Genomic DNA, 18,083 nt, shown 5'->3' on the forward strand with positions numbered 1-18,083 from the left:
TGAAAGAAAGAGCAAGCTGGGCAGGAGCCCGTTGTCCAGGAGTTGGCTAAGGAAGAACGTGAGATGGATGCCCGTGCCTGGAAGCGAAGCTGCTTTTCAGTCGGCTTCTCTTTTCCTAGGGTGCGTTGCCTGCAAAGATGTTCAGCCTGTGTTGCCCTGTAAATTGGTCTGCAGGTTACTAGCTATGGCCTCCAAACCGGCGCGAGGCCCAGATGCTATGGAAATGAAGCCTGCTATTATTAAAAGTAAAAAGCCACAACGCTGGTGGCCACCACACCCGCTGCGGCTGCATCTGCTAAGAGTGATAGCGGTACGAATGAGAATACTAGGATTTTGCAAAGACTAAAGAGTGCAAGAGAGAAAGCGAATGTAAAAGAAGCAAGTGTGCAGTGTAAAAAGTGAATGTAAAAATGGCATAGAGAAGAGTTACCCCCTGCTGGTGGAAGTGAGGAAAAACAAAAGCCTACAGCACCTGGTATTCCCAGGCGGTCTCCCATCCAAGTACTAACCAGGCCCGACCCTGCTTAGCTTCCGAGATCAGACGAGTTCGGGCGTGTTCAGGGTGGTGTGGCCGTAGGCAGAGACAGGCCTTTCACTTACTCCTCTTCTACTTTGCAGCCCGGCTGCCGGCAGCTCTTTGCACTACTCCACGCTAGGCCTTTTTCTTCACTTTTTGCCTTCTCTTAAGGGAACTTCATATTCCAGCAGGAGCAGTGCAAGGGCTGGGGGCAGCCCTTATACCCACAGGTGTGTTTCAGCAACCAGTCACAGGCTGCAGCCGCCCTCTTTCAAAAGGGCTGGGCGCAGGGTCTGCGCAGGGCTAAGAAACCATCCCGGGGGTGAAAGAAAGAGCAAGCTGGGCCGGAGCCCGTTGTCCAGGAGTCGGCTAAGGAAGAAGGTGAGATGGTTGCCCGTGCCTGGAAGCGAAGCTGCTTTTCAGTCGGCTTCTCTTTTCCTAGGACGCGTTGCCTGCAAAGATGTTCAGCCTGTGTTGCTCTGTAAATTGGTCTGCAGGTTACTAGCTATGGCCTCCAGCCCGGCGGGAGGCCCAGATGCTATGGAAATGAAGCCTGCTATTATTAAAAGTAAAAAGCCACAACGCAGGTGGCCACCACGCCCGCTGCGGCTGAGACTGCTAAGAGTGATAGCGGTACGAATGAGAATACTAGGATTTTGCAAGGACTAAAGAGTGCAAGAGAGAAAGCGAATGTAAAAGAAGCAAGTGTACAGTGTAAAAAGTGAATGTAAAAATGGCATAGAGGAGAGTGACCCCCTGCTGGTGGATGTGCGGAAAAGCAAAAGCCTGCAGCACCTGGTATTCCCAGGCGGTCTCCCATCAAAGTACTAACCAGGCCCGACCCTGCTTAGCTTCCAAGATCAGGTGTGTTCTGGGTGGTGTGGCCGTAGGCAGAGACAGGCCTCTCACTTACTCCTCTTCTACTTTGCAGCCTGGCTGCCGGCAGCTCTTTGCACTACTCCACGCTAGGCCTTTTTCTTCACTTTTTGCCTTCTCTTAAGGGAACTTCATATTCCAGCAGGAGCAGTACAAGGTCTGGGGGCGGCCCTTATACCCAAAGGTGTGGTTCAGCAACCAGTCACAGGCCGCAGCCGCCCTCTTTCAAAAGGGTTGGGTGCAGGGTCTGCGCAGGGCTAAGAAACCATCCCGGGGGTGAAAGAAAGAGCAAGCTGGGCCGGAGCCCGTTGTCCAGGAGTTGGCTAAGGAAGAAGGTGAGATGGTTGCCCGTGCCTGGAAGCGAAGCTGATTTTCAGTCGGCTTCTCTTTTCCTAGGGCGCGTTGCCTACAAAGATGTTCAGCTTGTGTTGCCCTGTAAATTGGTCTGCAGGTTACTAGCTATGGCCTCCAGCCCGGCGGGAGGCCCAGATGCTATGGAAATGAAGCCTGCAATTATTAAAAGTAAAAATCCACAACGCTGGTGGCCACCACGCCCGCTGCGGCCGCGGCTGTGATAGCGGTACGAATGAGAATACTAGGATTTTGCAAGGACTAAAGAGTGCAAGAGAGAAAGCGAATGTAAAAGAAGCAAGTGTGCAGTGTAAAAAGTGAATGTAAAAATGGCATAGAGGAGAGTGACCCCCTGCTGGTGGAAGTGAGGAAAAGCAAAAGCCTACAGCACCTGGTATTCCCAGGCGGTCTCCCATCCTAGTACTAACCAGGCCCGACCTTGCTTAGCTTCCGAGATCAGGCGTGTTCAGGGTGGTGTGGCCGTAGGCAGAGACAGGCCTCTCACTTACTCCTCTTCTACTTTGAAGCCTGGCTGACGGCAGCTCTTTGCACTACTCCACGCTAGGCCTTTTTCTTCACTTTTTGCCTTCTCTTAAGGGAACTTCATATTCCAGCAGGAGCAGTGCAAGGGCTGGGGGCGGCCCTTATACCCACAGGTGTGGTTCAGCAACCAGTCACAGGCCGCAGCCGCCCTCTTTCAAAATGGCTGGGCGCAGGGTCTGCGCAGGGCTAAGAAACCATCCCGGGGGTGAAAGAAAGAGCAAGCTGGGCCGGAGCCTGTTGTCCAGGATTCGGCTAAGGAAGAAGGTGAGATGGTTGCCCGTGCCTGGAAGCGAAGCTGCTTTTCAGTCGGCTTCTCTTTTCCTAGGGCGCGTTGCCTGCAAAGATGTTCAGCCTGTGTTGCCCTGTAAATTGGTCTGCAGGTTACTAGCTATGGCCTCCAGCCCGGCGGGAGGCCCAGATGCTATGGAAATGAAGCCTGCAATTATTAAAAGTAAAAATCCACAACGCTGGTGGTCACCCCGCCCGCTGCGGCCGCGGCTGTGATAGCGGTACGAATGAGAATACTAGGATTTTGCAAGGACTAAAGAGTGCAAGAGAGAAAGCGAATGTAAAAGAAGCAAGTGTGCAGTGTAAAAAGTGAATGTAAAAATGGCATAGAGGAGAGTGACCCCCTGCTGGTGGAAGTGAGGAAAAACAAAAGCCTACAACACCTGGTATTCCCAGGAGGTCTCCCATCCAAGTACTAACCAGGCCCGACCCTGCTTAGCTTCCGAGATCAGATGAGATCGGGCGTGTTCAGGGTGGTGTGGCCATAGGCAGAGACAGACCTCTCACTTACTCCTCTTCTACTTTGAAGCCTGGCTGCCGGCAGCTCTTTGCACTACTCCACGCTAGGCCTTTTTCTTCACTTTTTGCCTTCTCTTAAGGGAACTTCATATTCCAGCAGGAGCAGTGCAAGGGCTGGGGGCGGCCCTTATACCCACAGGTGTGGTTCAGCAACCAGTCACAGGCCGCAGCCGCCCTCTTTCAAAAGGGCTGGGCGCAGGGTCTGCGCAGGGCTAAGAAAACATCCCGGGGGTGAAAGAGCAAGCTGGGCCGGAGCCCGTTGTCCAGGATTCGGCTAAGGAAGAAGGTGAGATGGTTGCCCGTGCCTGGAAGCGAAGCTGCTTTTCAGTCGGCTTCTCTTTTCCTAGGGCGCGTTGCCTGCAAAGATGTTCAGCCTGTGTTGCCCTGTAAATTGGTCTGCAGGTTACTAGCTATGGCCTCCAGCCCGGCTGGAGGCCCAGATGCTATGGAAATGAAGCCTGCTATTATTAAAAGTAAAAAGCCACAACGCTGGTGGCCACCACGCCCGCTGCGGCTACAGCTGCTAAGAGTGATAGCGGTACGAATGAGAATACTAGGATTTTGCAAGGACTAAAGAGTGCAAGAGAGAAAGCGAATGTAAAAGAAGCAAGTGTGCAGTGTAAAAAGTGAATGTAAAAATGGCATAGAGGAGAGTGACCCCCTGCTGGTGGAAGTGAGGAAAAGCAAAAGCCTACAGCACCTGGTATTCCCAGGCGGTCTCCCATCCAAGTACTAACCAGGCCCGACCCTGCTTAGCTTCCGAGATCAGGCGTGTTCAGGGTGGTGTGGCCATAGGCAGAGACAGGCCTCTCACTTACTCCTCTTCTACTTTGAAGCCTGGCTGCCGGCAGCTCTTTGCACTACTACACGCTAGGCCTCTTTCTTCACTTTTTGCCTTCTCTTAAGGGAACTTCATATTCCAGCAGGAGCAGTGCAAGGGCTGGGGGCGGCCATTATACCCACAGGTGTGGTTCAGCAACCAGTCACAGGCCGCAGTCGCCCTCTTTCAAAAGGGCTGGGTGCAGGGTCTGCGCAGGGCTAAGAAACCATCCCGGGGGTGAAAAAAAGAGCAAGCTGGGCCGGAGCCCGTTGTCCAGGAGTCGGCTAAGGAAGAAGGTGAGATGGTTGCCCGTGCCTGGAAGCGAAGCTGCTTTTCAGTCGGCTTCTCTTTTCCTAGGGCGCGTTGCCTGCAAAGATGTTCAGCCTGTGTTGCCCTGTAAATTGGTCTGCAGGTTACTAGCTATGGCCTCCAGCCCGGCGGGAGGCCCAGATGCTATGAAAATGAAGCCTGCTATTATTAAAAGTAAAAAGCCACAACGCTGGTGGCCACCACGCCCGCTGCGGCTGCAGCTGCTAAGAGTGATAGCGGTACGAATGAGAATACTAGGATTTTGCAAGGACTAAAGAGTGCAAGAGAGAAAGCGAATGTAAAAGAAGCAAGTGTGCAGTGTAAAAAGTGAATGTAAAAATGGCATAGAGGAGAGTGACCCCCTGCTGGTGGAAGTGAGGAAAGGCAAAAGCCTACAGCACCTGGTATTCCCAGGCGGTCTCCCATCCAAGTACTAACCAGGCCCGACCCTGCTTAGCTTCCAAGATCAGGCGTGTTCTGGGTGGTGTGGCCGTAGGCAGAGACAGGCCTCTCACTTACTCCTCTTCTACTTTGCAGCCTGGCTGCCGGCAGCTCTTTGCACTACTCCACGCTAGGCCTTTTTCTTCACTTTTTGCCTTCTCTTAAGGGAACTTCATATTCCAGCAGGAGCAGTACAAGGGCTGGGGGCAGCCCTTATACCCACAGGTGTGGTTCAGCAACCAGTCACAGGCCGCAGCCGCCCTCTTTCAAAAGGGTTGGGTGCAGGGTCTGCGCAGGGCTAAGAAACCATCCCGGGGGTGAAAGAAAGAGCAAGCTGGGCCGGAGCCCGTTGTCCAGGAGTTGGCTAAGGAAGAAGGTGAGATGGTTGCCCGTGCCTGGAAGCGAAGCTGATTTTCAGTCGGCTTCTCTTTTCCTAGGGCGCGTTGCCTACAAAGATGTTCAGCTTGTGTTGCCCTGTAAATTGGTCTGCAGGTTACTAGCTATGGCCTCCAGCCCGGCGGGAGGCCCAGATGCTATGGAAATGAAGCCTGCAATTATTAAAAGTAAAAATCCACAACGCTGGTGGCCACCACGCCCGCTGCGGCCGCGGCTGTGATAGCGGTACGAATGAGAATACTAGGATTTTGCAAGGACTAAAGAGTGCAAGAGAGAAAGCGAATGTAAAAGAAGCAAGTGTGCAGTGTAAAAAGTGAATGTAAAAATGGCATAGAGGAGAGTGACCCCCTGCTGGTGGAAGTGAGGAAAAGCAAAAGCCTACAGCACCTGGTATTCCCAGGCGGTCTCCCATCCAAGTACTAACCAGGCCCGACCCTGCTTAGCTTCCGAGATCAGACGAGATCGGGCGTGTTCAGGGTGGTGCGGCCGTAGGCAGAGACAGGCTTCTCACTTACTCCTCTTCTACTTTGCAGCCTGGCTGCCGGCAACTCTTTGCACTACTCCAAGCTAGGCCTTTTTCTTCACTTTTTGCCTTCTCTTAAGGGAACTTCATATTCCAGCAGGAGCAGTGCAAGGCCTGGGGGCGGCCCTTATACCCACAGGTGTGGTTCAGCAACCAGTCACAGGCCGCAGCCGCCCTCTTTCAAAAGGGCTGGGCGCAAGGTCTGCGCAGGGCTAAGAAACCATCCCGGGGGTGAAAGAAAGAGCAAGCTGGGCCGGAGCCCGTTGTCCAGGAGTTGGCTAAGGAAGAAGGTGAGATGGTTGCCCGTGCCTGGAAGCGAAGCTGCTTTTCAGTCGGCTTCTCTTTTCCTAGGGCGCGTTGCCTGCAAAGATGTTCAGCCTGTTGCCCTGTAAATTGGTCTGCAGGTTACTAGCTATGGCCTCCAGCCCGGCGGGAGGCCCAGATGCTATGGAAATGAAGCCTGCTATTATTAAAAGTAAAAAGCCACAACGCTGGTGGCCATCACGCCCGCTGCGGCTGCAGCTGCTAAGAGTGATAGCGGTACGAATGAGAATACTAGGATTTTGCAAGGACTAAAGAGTGCAAGAGAGAAAGCGAATGTAAAAGAAGCAAATGTGCAGTGTAAAAAGTGAATGTAAAAATGGCATAGAGGAGAGTGACCCCCTGCTGGTGGAAGTGAGGAAAAGCAAAAGCCTACAGCACCTGGTATTCCCAGGCGGTCTCCCATCCAAGTACTAACCAGGCCCGACCCTGCTTAGCTTCCAGAGATCAGACGTGTTCAGGGTGGTGTGGCCATAGGCAGAGACAGGCCTCTCACTTACTCCTCTTCTACTTTGCAGCCTGGCTGCCGGCAGCTCTTTGCACTACTCCACGCTAGGCTTTTTTCTTCACTTTTTGCCTTCTCTTAAGGGAACTTCATATTCCAGCAGGAGCAGTGCAAGGGCTGGGGGCGGCCCTTATACCCACAGGTGTGGTTCAGCAACCAGTCACAGGCCGCAGCCGCCCTCTTTCAAAAGGGCTGGGCGCAGGGTCTGCGCAGGGCTAAGAAACCATCCCGGGGGTGAAAGAAAGAGCAAGCTGGGCCGGAGCCCGTTGTTCAGGAGTCGGCTAAGGAAGAAGGTGAGATGGTTGCCCGTGCCTGGAAGCGAAGCTGCTTTTCAGTCGGCTTCTCTTTTCCTAGGGCGCGTTGCCTGCAAAGATGTTCAGCCTGTGTTGCCCTGTAAATTGGTCTGCAGGTTACTAGCTATGGCCTCCAGCCCGGCGGGAGGCCCAGATGCTATGGAAATGAAGCCTGCTATTATTACAAATAAAAAGCCACAACGCTGGTGGCCACCACGCCCGCAGCGGCCGCGGCTGCAGCTGCTAAGAGTGATAGCAGTACGAATGAGAATACTAGGATTTTGCAAGGACTAAAGAGTGCAAGAGAGAAAGCGAATGTAAAAGAAGCAAGTGTGCAGTTTAAAAAATGAATGTAAAAATGGCATAGAGGAGAGTGACCCCCTGCTGGTGGAAGTGAGGAAAAGCACAAGCCTACAGCACCTGGTATTCCCAGGCAGTCTCCCATCCTAGTACTAACCAGGCCCGACCTTGCTTAGCTTCCAAGATCAGGCGTGTTCAGGGTGGTGTGGCCGTAGGCAGAGACAGGCCTCTCACTTACTCCTCTTCTACTTTGAAGCCTGGCTGACGGCAGCTCTTTGCACTACTCCACGCTAGGCCTTTTTCTTCACTTTTTGCCTTCTCTTAAGGGAACTTCATATTCCAGCAGGAGCAGTGCAAGGGCTGGGGGCGGCCCTTATACCCACAGGTGTGGTTCAGCAACCATTCACAGGCCGCAGCCGCCCTCTTTCAAAATGGCTGGGCGCAGGGTCTGCGCAGGGCTAAGAAACCATCCCGGGGGTGAAAGAAAGAGCAAGCTGGGCCGGAGCCTGTTGTCCAGGATTCGGCTAAGGAAGAAGGTGAGATGGTTGCCCGTGCCTGGAAGCGAAGCTGCTTTTCAGTCGGCTTCTCTTTTCCTAGGGCGCGTTGCCTGCAAAGATGTTCAGCCTGTGTTGCCCTGTAAATTGGTCTGCAGGTTACTAGCTATGGCCTCCAGCCCGGCGGGAGGCCCAGATGCTATGGAAATGAAGCCTGCAATTATTAAAAGTAAAAATCCACAACGCTGGTGGTCACCCCGCCCGCTGCGGCCGCGGCTGTGATAGCGGTACGAATGAGAATACTAGGATTTTGCAAGGACTAAAGAGTGCAAGAGAGAAAGCGAATGTAAAAGAAGCAAGTGTGCAGTGTAAAAAGTGAATGTAAAAATGGCATAGAGGAGAGTGACCCCCTGCTGGTGGAAGTGAGGAAAAACAAAAGCCTACAACACCTGGTATTCCCAGGCGGTCTCCCATCCAAGTACTAACCAGGCCCGACCCTGCTTAGCTTCCGAGATCAGATGAGATCGGGCGTGTTCAGGGTGGTGTGGCCATAGGCAGAGACAGACCTCTCACTTACTCCTCTTCTACTTTGAATCCTGGCTGCCGGCAGCTCTTTGCACTACTCCACGCTAGGCCTTTTTCTTCACTTTTTGCCTTCTCTTAAGGGAACTTCATATTCCAGCAGGAGCAGTGCAAGGGCTGGGGGCGGCCCTTATACCCACAGGTGTGGTTCAGCAACCAGTCACAGGCCGCAGCCGCCCTCTTTCAAAAGGGCTGGGCGCAGGGTCTGCGCAGGGCTAAGAAAACATCCCGGGGGTGAAAGAGCAAGCTGAGCCGGAGCCCGTTGTCCAGGATTCGGCTAAGGAAGAAGGTGAGATGGTTGCCCGTGCCTGGAAGCGAAGCTGCTTTTCAGTCGGTTTCTCTTTTCCTAGGGCGCGTTGCCTGCAAAGATGTTCAGCCTGTGTTGCCCTGTAAATTGGTCTGCAGGTTACTAGCTATGGCCTCCAGCCCGGCTGGAGGCCCAGATGCTATGGAAATGAAGCCTGCTATTATTAAAAGTAAAAAGCCACAACGCTGGTGGCCACCACGCCCGCTGCGGCTACAGCTGCTAAGAGTGATAGCGGTACGAATGAGAATACTAGGATTTTGCAAGGACTAAAGAGTGCAAGAGAGAAAGCGAATGTAAAAGAAGCAAGTGTGCAGTGTAAAAAGTGAATGTAAAAATGGCATAGAGGAGAGTGACCCCCTGCTGGTGGAAGTGAGGAAAAGCAAAAGCCTACAGCACCTGGTATTCCCAGGCGGTCTCCCATCCAAGTACTAACCAGGCCCGACCCTGCTTAGCTTCCGAGATCAGGCGTGTTCAGGGTGGTGTGGCCATAGGCAGAGACAGGCCTCTCACTTACTCCTCTTCTACTTTGAAGCCTGGCTGCCGGCAGCTCTTTGCACTACTACACGCTAGGCCTCTTTCTTCACTTTTTGCCTTCTCTTAAGGGAACTTCATATTCCAGCAGGAGCAGTGCAAGGGCTGGGGGCGGCCATTATACCCACAGGTGTGGTTCAGCAACCAGTCACAGGCCGCAGTCGCCCTCTTTCAAAAGGGCTGGGTGCAGGGTCTGCGCAGGGCTAAGAAACCATCCCGGGGGTGAAAGAAAGAGCAAGCTGGGCCGGAGCCCGTTGTCCAGGAGTTGGCTAAGGAAGAAGGTGAGATGGTTGCCCGTGCCTGGAAGCGAAGCTGCTTTTCAGTCGGCTTCTCTTTTCCTAGGGCGCGTTGCCTGCAAAGATGTTCAGCCTGTGTTGCCCTGTAAATTGGTCTGCAGGTTACTAGCTATGGCCTCCAGCCCGGCGGGAGGCCCAGATGCTATGGAAATGAAGCCTGCAATTATTAAAAGTAAAAATCCTTAACGCTGGTGGCCACCACGCCCGCTGCGGCTGTTAAGAATGATTTCGATAAGAATGAGAATGCTAGGATTTTGCAAGGACTAAAGAGTGCAAGAGAGAAAGCGAATGTAAAGGAAGCAAGTGTGCGGTGTAAAAAGTGAATGTAAAAATGGCATAGAGGAGAGTGACCCCCTGCTGGTGGAAGTGAGGAAAAGCAAAAGCCTACAGCACCTGATATTCCCAGGCAGTCTCCCATCGCAAGTATTGACCAGGCCCGACCCTGCTTAGTTTTCTAGATCGGGCGTGTTCAGGGTGGTGTGGCCGTAGGTAGAGACAGGTCTCTCACTTACTCCTCTTCTACTTTGCCTGGCTGCCGGCAGCTCTTTACACTACTCCATGCTAAGCCTTTTTCTCCACTTTTTGCCTTCTCTTAAGGGAACTTCATACTCTGGCCGAAACCAGCAATGCAATCTCCACACACAAAGTACAAGGGAAACATTTACAGCCCTTCTCTCTTTCCCAACCACTCCTGCTTTTTGCCTTATAAACACTTCTGCAAAACCACCGCACAGCTGGGCTGCAAGACTCCAGAAAAGTAAGCAAAGGAAAGGGTCTACAGTACCCTGTCTTTCCAGGAAGTCTCCTGTCCAATTACTATTCGAGCCCGACTCTGCTTGGCTTCCAAGATCAGACACATTAAGGGTGGTATGGCCAGTAGACATCGGTTCCCCTCTTCCCGTGGCCCAAGCAGGCATCCTCAGGCTTGTGACTTCCGGATCTCAGGGGAGGCCACGGCGCAGTCCAGAGGCGCACCTCCCCTTTCAACTGCGTGGGGGGTGGAAGAACACCAAGCCGGGCACAAGAAATTGCTGCAAAGCTATAGGCTTTTTAACCTGCTTGCAGGCACAGCTCGCTATGGCCCCACATGGCTAAGGAAGAAGGTGAGATGGTTGCCCGTGCCTGGAAGCAAAGCTGCTTTTCAGTCGGCTTCTCTTTACCTAGGGCGCATTGCCTGCAAAGATGTTTAGGCTGTGTTGCCCTGTATATTGGTCTGCAGGTTACTAGCTATGGCCTCCAGCCTGGTGGGCTCCATAGTGTGACCGCTCTTACAGTATACAGCTACATAGTTGGACTGGCTCACCAGGGAGTCATTGAATCCCCCTATAGGCCCCAAGCACCAACTGATAGTCCTCATTTTGCCAATGTAGATACATTGGTCAGGGGCCCGATTGGGATGATCAGGAGCCCCCAATTGTACATGCATTTGCCTCAACACACAGGGGCCCCCATTAACTGACGAAGAAGCTGTACATGGTGTCCTTACGATATATAAGGAAAGTATATATCGGGAGGACACCATGTGCAGCTTCTGCATGAGCTTCCTTCTCTTAGTTGCAGTAGCTATCACTGCTTTCTTATGAAGTCCTATCTGTGCTGTCTGAACTTCTCCCCTCCCCCTCATAAACTATTGCCTCATCTCTCACATTGTAGTGTGAGTGGGACAGGGAGCAGTCTGCTGAGATGCTTCACTGCTGGGAAATGTGATTGTATTCTTTTGGTAAAATATGTATATTTAATACTAGCATCTTCCCGCGACTTCATCTGCGGGTTGGTTTTGGTGATGAGCCGCTTATATTTAGCCAATTGCTGTTGTGGATGATCAGCCTGCTCCCGCGTCTCGCATATGCGCAGCATACTCAGTTGTATGTACATCTCTGCATATGGAGAGCGTACTCAGCTTTGCTACAGCGCTGCCTAAGCTCTCCTACATCTGGCCATTTGGATTAGAGGGGTGTTCTTATGTCAGTGTCTGAGCAGCTTCTGTGTTGGAAACGGCTGAACAGATGTTGCAGAAATTTGCGACATTTTGATCAGCCTGCTCCCGCGTCTTGACTCTGCTACATCGCTGCATATGCATAGGATACCCAGCTGTATGTACATGTTTGCATATGGAGAGCATATATAGGTGTTCTACAGTGCTGTCTAAACTCTGATACATCAGGCAATTGTGATTACAGGGGTTTGGTTATATGACTGTCTGAGCAGCCTTTGTATTACAAAGGGCTGAACGGATGTTACTGAAACGTGCCAAAGTTCTCCCCCCTCCCTCATCAGAGGCAGAACAACACATTCCCTGTAGTACTCACTGTAACTCTACACCCGATATAGTCCCCTTGCCCACACACAGCCTGCATGTTCTGTAGTCTCCTGATCTTCTATGAGACTCCATTTTCTTCAGCTTTCACACTGTCCAGCTTCATCCTATACAGCTGCTATAATAATGTGTATTTGTGAATATATAAGTCCAATCCAGCCAAGTATGGTGCAACTGGCCGCAACCAGTTTTATTAGGATTTTTCCAGGCAAAACAAAACAGAAACAATGCAAAATAAAATCCTAGCCGTCCGGCTTCTACCTTCAACACAGGTTACCTAACTATGAGAGCTGGGCCTTCTGCACAGCTTCCTAAACACAAAAACAGCAGTAGTACTCACAAGTATTTTCCCCAGGAGTAGACAGAGCCATCTACCTGTGGGCTTTCTGTCTCTTTATACACAACCTTTAGGAACACAGGAATTAACCCCACACATCTCAAAACCTGGAGTGGTTGAGTTGAGTATAGACACACCCAATACTCCTACTCCAGCAGCCACACCTTTTCCAGGGTTTTGGTTAAGACCCACCAGCCAGGAGCACAGCTTTGCTCAGCTGCACCTAGATTGTGTATGACAGGAACCTGGGAGAAATGTATACTCCTTCTACCACTTTGCCCCTGGTCCTGTCACAGTATATATATATATATGGGACATGTGGGACATTCCCGATTTTAAAGTTCTGTCCTGTGGTTCCGAACAGCTTACCGCAAGTCCCGCTCTACCCTTGAAGTGTTTTGTGTACTAAACTTTCCCTGATCACCACCCATCCTTATAACAGATAAAAGGTTGTACTTGGGATAAGAGCAATTCACTGTTGAAAACGCTATTTGGCATTGAGATCCAACTGCAGATTTCAATTCCCGACAGTGTTTCAACAGTGAATTGCTCCAAAACTAGAAGTTGAATTATCAAGTTCTTGGTATCATTTTAAAGATGATATTCTCCTCTTTAAAATGCATTTTAAAGCATCAAGATATGTAGATGCAGTCCAAAGATATTGGGTTCTAAATTGTCCCCCCTCCTGTCTAAGCAAGCAATTTGCAAACTGTAACAGGAAAGGGAGGGGGACGAGCAGCCCAGCAGCGTGCATAGAGACAGAGAAACAATCTGACTCTGTGCATAACTTGTATGTGACACCAGGAAGGGGGGGGGGGGGGGCAGGGACTCTTCTGTCCCTATTAACCCTTCTCCTGCCAATTAGAGAGCATAATATACTTTTAACATATTAGTGAATAACAGCAAAATCCTGCCTGTCTTCTGTATTATTGTTTTTGGGAGTCCGAGCTCTTGTTGTAGTTGATGTTAACGGTACATATAGTATGTATGTATATATATATATATATATATATATATATATATATATATATATATATATATATATATACAGTCCTATGAAAAAGTTTGGGCACCCCTATTAATCTTAATCATTTTTAGTTCTAAATATTTTGGTGTTTGCAACAGCCATTGCAGTTTGATATATCTAATAACTGATGGACACAGTAATATTTTAGGATTGAAATGAGGTTTATTGTACTAACAGAAAATGCGCAATATGCATTAAACCAAAATTTGACCGGTGCAAAAATTTTGGTACCCTTATCATTTTATTAATTTGAATACTTCTAACTACTTTTTACTGACTTACTGAAGCACAAATTTGGTTTTGTAACCTCAGTGAGCTTTGAACTTCATAGCCAGGTGTATCCAATCATGAGAAAAGGTATTTAAGGTGGCCAATTGCAAGTTCTCCTATTTGAATCTCCTCTGAAGAGTGGCATCATGGGCTACTCAAAACAACTCTCAAATGATCTGAAAACAAAGATTGTTCAACATAGTTGTTTAGGGGAAGGATACAAAAAGTTGTCTCAGAGATTTAACCTGTCAGTTTCCACTGTGAGGAACATAGTAAGTAGAGATGAGTGAACAGTAAAATGTTCGAGATTCAATATTCGTTTCGAATAGCCGCTCAATATTCGACTATTCGATCGAATATTGAACCCCATTATAGTCTATGGGAGAAAATGCTTCGCTACAGGGGATCCTACCATTCGAGTCAGGAGAGTCACCAAGTCCACTATTACACCCCAGGAAATGATGTGAACACCCTGGAAAGCAACTGGGACAGCAGGGGAAGCATGTCTGGGAGCATGAAGTACCTTTATTATGCCGGGATCCCTGTCAGCTTGCGATATGCCAGAGCTGACTTTTTCGCATAGGAATGCATTGACCAGAGTTGATTGCCCAGTCTACAGGATTCAGCTAATCAACGCTAGTTCTGCCTGAGGAGGTGGAGTCTAAAATCGGTCCACAGCAGTTTCCATTCTGGTCCGATTTTAGACTCCGCCTCCTCAGGCAGAACCAGCGTTGATTGGCCGAATGCCGTAGACTGGCCAATCAACGCTGGTCAATGCATTTCTATAGCGAGATATAGCAGAGCTGACCGTGCGGTTAGCCCTTCTACTCCGGACAGATGAAAGAGCTCTGCACTACACCCAAACATCCCTCCAGCTACTCCTCCTGTGCTACCACGACTAGCTCAGCTTGGCTATTCCTTAGTACTACTAACACGCTCAGCTCAGCTATTCCTTAGTGTAATAGCCCAGCTGAGCGTGTTAGTAGTACTAAGGAATAGCCAAGCTGAGCGTGTTAGTTTGCTGCATATCTGCCAGCTCTCCTACATCTCCTACACGCTCAGCTTGGCCATTCCTTAGTACTACTAACACGCTCAGCTTGGCTATTCCTTAGTGTTAGTACTACAAACCCCAAACCTTCTCCCTCCAATCCAACCCCAAACCCCCCCGGTGTCCGCTTACCTGCAGCTCCCTGTTCTTGGTCCACTTCGGTCCATGGTCCGGGTTCAGAGCGCCCTGCCCCCCTCTCCCCGACTAGTATTATAGAGAAGGCAGGGCTTAGGAGAGTGTGGGCGGGTAATAAGCGGGGAGACTCCAGTCCCGCCCCCTCCCCAGGCTACAACACATGCCAGGTGACGTGGCCATGTTAGCTCAGGCCTGCACCGGCGTATGTCGATGACATCTTACTGTGTCTCAGCACAGGCGGCGTCATCACACCCCCTACACTGAGACGTAGGAGCAGCCGTGGGAGAAGATGAGCAGTGGCGGCAGCAGGAGCTGCAGCGCAATGTCAGTAAGTATGAGAACTTAATGTTTGTTTGTCCCCGGGCCTGCTCACTGCCAAGCCCCATGTCACCTTATACTATAGGCCGCAGAAGCCGGCAGTGAGTGGGCCTGAGCCCCAGCCGCGATCCCACTTTTCAGACCCCCGAGTATAATAATCGGAGCCCCAGGGGAGGTGAGAGAAAATAATAAACAGTTTTACTCACCTCTCTGGGATCCGATGTTAATCCTAGCCGGCTTCAGGCCTATATGATAATATTCCAGATGTCATGTGGTCTGGGATTTTACCATATAGGCCCAAAGCCTGTGCTAGCAGTAACAGGCTATTACTACTACCACAGGCTTTGGGCCTATATGGTAATATCCCAGACCACGTGACATCTGGGATATTATCATATAGGCCTGAAGCCGGCTAGGATTAACACAAGCACAAACAGAATGTCATGCATTTTCCCGCATCGGCCTATACTAAAGTCAATAAGTTTTCCCCGTTTTTGTGCTAAAATTAGGGGGGTCAGCTTATATTCGGGTTGACTTATAGTCGAGTATATACAGTAAGTTTTAGGTGCAAATATGTGTTTTAGAGCATTTTTTTAAAAAAATTGTGTTTGTCACAAAGTTGCATGAAGGTGGATGTGGCTATTGATGACCCATTAAGATATTTGTAGTCTTCAGGTTGTCTACTTTCAAAAAATATATAGGGTTTAGGGGTTCACTAACTTTTCATGGTGTGTAATCCCTACATTTTATAGGATGATACTTTTTTAACATTTCCAGCTTCAAAACAGATTTTTGTTCCTTCTAGTTCTGGTGATTTTCTGAAGACATGTGCATGTGGGTGCAGGCCATAGTGATATGAATGAACTCTGCATATGTTGAACTCTTATTTTTAGGAGGTTTGGTGCATTTCATTTTTTTGTTTGGTTTCCGCTTTTAGCAACTAATATACATTTATTTGCATTTTTTCATAAAACATTCACTTTAAATCAAAATTGCATGAAGGCGCCTGTTCGTATACAGTACTAAGTGCCATTGAGACAATGCTGCAGGTGTCTACTTTAAGAAAATATATAGGTATGGGGGGGTGGATGCTTTTTTAATGTTGCAATTTAGGTTTGATTTGTCCATATCAAAACTGTGAAAATTGCTCTGGCTACTGGAGGTGCAAAATTTCCAGAGACCCTTGGCAATGAAAGGGTTAAAAGAGGTTGCTTATAACCTGGAGCGAAGTGTCAATTTAAAAAAAAAAAAAAAAAAAAGCATACTCACCGGTCCCCAGCACCCCACTGTCCCCTGCCTTTGTGAGTTTCATTTCTGGAAATCCTGTACCTAATTGGTCTCAGTGATCACATGAGGTGCAGGACTCCCAACAAGAAGGCGCCAGCACAAGACTGAATGGACACTGGCGGCGAACAATGGAGCTCCAGGGACAGGTGAGTATGCTTTTTTATTTGTTTGTTTTTTATTTTACACCTCCCGCCCGGCGCATGACTTGCTCCAATTCTTGGACAACCACTTTAAAGGATTTGTCCATGTTTCTAATATTGATGCCCTGTCCTTAGGATAGGCTATCAATATTACATCTGCAATTATACAAGAGCCAGGACCTCTGCAGATCAGCTTTTCCGGGATGCTGCAGCTACAGGTAATGGTAACGTTTCTAGGAGCCGCGCTGTTCACTTACCATGCAAGGTGTAGCAGTGGGATTAGGTAGTGCACATGGTATGGTGAGTGAGCATCGTGGTTTCCGACATGTTATTTATTACCTTTAGCCATTGTGTCTAGGTACCCCTGATCTGCAGGGTCCTGGCGGTGGGCCCCTAGAAACAATTCCACTGGTGGGCCCTAGACATTCCAGTCCGACCATGTACGACTCCATAGTGTGACCACTCTTACAGTATACAGCTTCATAGGTTGACCGCTCTGACAGTATACGGCTACATAGTGTGATCGCTCTTACAGCAGAGCTCTCCATAATGTTCTGTACATCTGAGTTAAAATGACAGCGTGGCTGATATTGCCTCACTTTACCGTCCTTTACGAAAGGTTATTGAGGCTAGTGAAGGTGAAGAGACCAGACTGACATGATGGTGGTGAGCAGGGTTTCAGCATAGACACACTACAATATATTACAGATATTATAAGAACCTTTATATCCACTTTATGAAGAGTTTTGTGCTATAATACACAAATTATTCCGGGATTTCACATGGATTGTTGGACATCAGGATTGGATATCAGGGTAACCAGATCATTATGTATATGATTTTGAGATGCATCCGTTCAAATGCATGAGGTCAAAAAACATGTAATAATTTCATGCAGTTGTAAGATGGGTCCCCAAATATTTCCCTGGGGGGGCCCTATGAACCTGTATATTAGGCTCGTAACAAGAAGCCTTTCTTTAGACTGTTGCATTGTCTAACAAGAGCAAGTGATATTTTTACTTGCATTATCTATTTTATTGTTTCAGAAAGTTCCGGAAAGTCCTAAAGAGATCTACCCAATGACCTGATTACATTTGTACCCTTTGTGTATACAAGTTTACTATGACAAAGCCAATAAACAGGAGCCAGGCTTGGTCATGCGACAGCAATCTTGGTTACAAGCTTATAGATTGGGTAGTAAAATTTAAGGTTAAGAGTACATTGGAGTAAAGTGTGCTTTATCACTAATGTCTTACAGCGTACCTAAACTTTCAATCATCTTGTCATTTTCTGGCAGCATTTGTGACCTTAATAAATATTGCAATTTACTTTATTATCAAATGTTGGTCCTTCAAGTTATTTCATGGAAATTCTATTAATTAAATATATTACAATATCTATCAATGTCACAAATTTTGCAAGGAAATTAAACACTGTTCGAAAATTTAGGTGTGTTAAAAAAAAAAAAAAATTAAGTAAAATCAATATAAAAGAGGAAATATATTCTAATATTTGAACATATTCAAGATTTAAAGACATTGCAGATGTCCAAAAATATTCTCTACCTTTAAGAGGACCTTTCACCTCCTGGGGCACATGCGGTTTTATATACCGCTAGAAAGCCGACAGTGCGCTGAAATCAGCTTTCATGTTCTGTACCCCTGGTGAAGCGCTATCTGTGCCGGTACCATAGCTCTTCACTGTCAGAAGGGCGTTTCTGACAGTCAGTCAGGAAAGCCCTTCCTCATAGTAGCGTCTATTGCGCTGTACTGTAGAGAGCGGTGAAGAACTCCTCCCTCCCCTCCTGATAGTACTCGTCCATAGACTAGTACTGGGGGGGGGCGTTACTCACCGCTCAGCGTCATCGCTGGGCGGTAAGCAACGACTGGTCTTACAGTACAGCGCAATAGACGCTACTGTGAGGAAGGGTGAAACGCCCTTCTGACAGTAAAGAGCTACGGTACCAGCACTGATAGCTCTTCAATGGGGGTA

The 18,083-nt window shown here is 49.0% G+C and overlaps 4 non-coding genes and 7 pseudogenes across 4 annotated transcripts; all 11 read right to left on the reverse strand.

The window, feature by feature from the left end:
* Positions 1 to 460: 460 nt before the first annotated feature.
* LOC142201792 (5S ribosomal RNA) lies at positions 461 to 579 on the reverse strand. Its single transcript, XR_012715682.1, has one exon. It is a non-coding gene; the product is annotated as a 5S ribosomal RNA (ribosomal RNA).
* A 721-nt stretch (positions 580 to 1,300) lies between these two features.
* On the reverse strand, positions 1,301 to 1,409 carry LOC142201586 (5S ribosomal RNA; annotated as a pseudogene).
* Positions 1,410 to 2,123: 714 nt separating this feature from the next.
* On the reverse strand, positions 2,124 to 2,232 carry LOC142201451 (5S ribosomal RNA; annotated as a pseudogene).
* A 714-nt stretch (positions 2,233 to 2,946) lies between these two features.
* Positions 2,947 to 3,065, reverse strand: LOC142201656 (5S ribosomal RNA). The gene has a single exon (XR_012715579.1). It is a non-coding gene; the product is annotated as a 5S ribosomal RNA (ribosomal RNA).
* A 717-nt stretch (positions 3,066 to 3,782) lies between these two features.
* Positions 3,783 to 3,891, reverse strand: LOC142201435 (5S ribosomal RNA; annotated as a pseudogene).
* Positions 3,892 to 4,612: 721 nt separating this feature from the next.
* On the reverse strand, positions 4,613 to 4,721 carry LOC142201545 (5S ribosomal RNA; annotated as a pseudogene).
* A 714-nt stretch (positions 4,722 to 5,435) lies between these two features.
* Positions 5,436 to 5,554, reverse strand: LOC142201785 (5S ribosomal RNA). The gene has a single exon (XR_012715675.1). It is a non-coding gene; the product is annotated as a 5S ribosomal RNA (ribosomal RNA).
* Positions 5,555 to 6,273: 719 nt separating this feature from the next.
* Positions 6,274 to 6,383, reverse strand: LOC142201594 (5S ribosomal RNA; annotated as a pseudogene).
* A 727-nt stretch (positions 6,384 to 7,110) lies between these two features.
* LOC142201570 (5S ribosomal RNA) lies at positions 7,111 to 7,219 on the reverse strand (annotated as a pseudogene).
* Positions 7,220 to 7,933: 714 nt separating this feature from the next.
* Positions 7,934 to 8,052, reverse strand: LOC142201768 (5S ribosomal RNA). The gene has a single exon (XR_012715659.1). It is a non-coding gene; the product is annotated as a 5S ribosomal RNA (ribosomal RNA).
* Positions 8,053 to 8,769: 717 nt separating this feature from the next.
* Positions 8,770 to 8,878, reverse strand: LOC142201436 (5S ribosomal RNA; annotated as a pseudogene).
* Positions 8,879 to 18,083: the final 9,205 nt, after the last annotated feature.

Source organism: Leptodactylus fuscus, chromosome 4, assembly GCF_031893055.1.
Source record: "Leptodactylus fuscus isolate aLepFus1 chromosome 4, aLepFus1.hap2, whole genome shotgun sequence".
Taxonomy (NCBI): Eukaryota; Metazoa; Chordata; class Amphibia; order Anura; family Leptodactylidae; genus Leptodactylus; species Leptodactylus fuscus.